Below are 376 nucleotides of genomic sequence, written 5' to 3' on the forward strand. Positions count from 1 at the left end.
GATGTCATCTTCTTTAGAAATAAAGCATTTTGAAAATAATGTAGTGACATCATCCAAATTAACCATGTAAATAGTATTTATACGATGTCCAACAAATTTAACATTATTAGATAAAATGTCACGAATAATACAACAATCAAAATCGACAGATACACGGTTACCTTTGTCACAGTGTTGGCTTATGCTCAAGAGATTATGTTCTAATCCTTCAACATAAAGAACATTTTCAATAAGAGTCTGAGATGAGTTACCAACTGTTCCGGTGCCAAGAATCTTTCCCTTGTTGTTGTCTCCGTACGTGACGTATCCTTTACCTTTAAGTGAAAGATCCAGGAAGTTTGATCTGTCACCTGTCATATGTCTCGAACACCCACTG

Source organism: Lupinus angustifolius, unplaced genomic scaffold (genome assembly GCF_001865875.1).
Source record: "Lupinus angustifolius cultivar Tanjil unplaced genomic scaffold, LupAngTanjil_v1.0 Scaffold_164_6, whole genome shotgun sequence".
NCBI classification, from domain to species: Eukaryota; Viridiplantae; Streptophyta; class Magnoliopsida; order Fabales; family Fabaceae; genus Lupinus; species Lupinus angustifolius.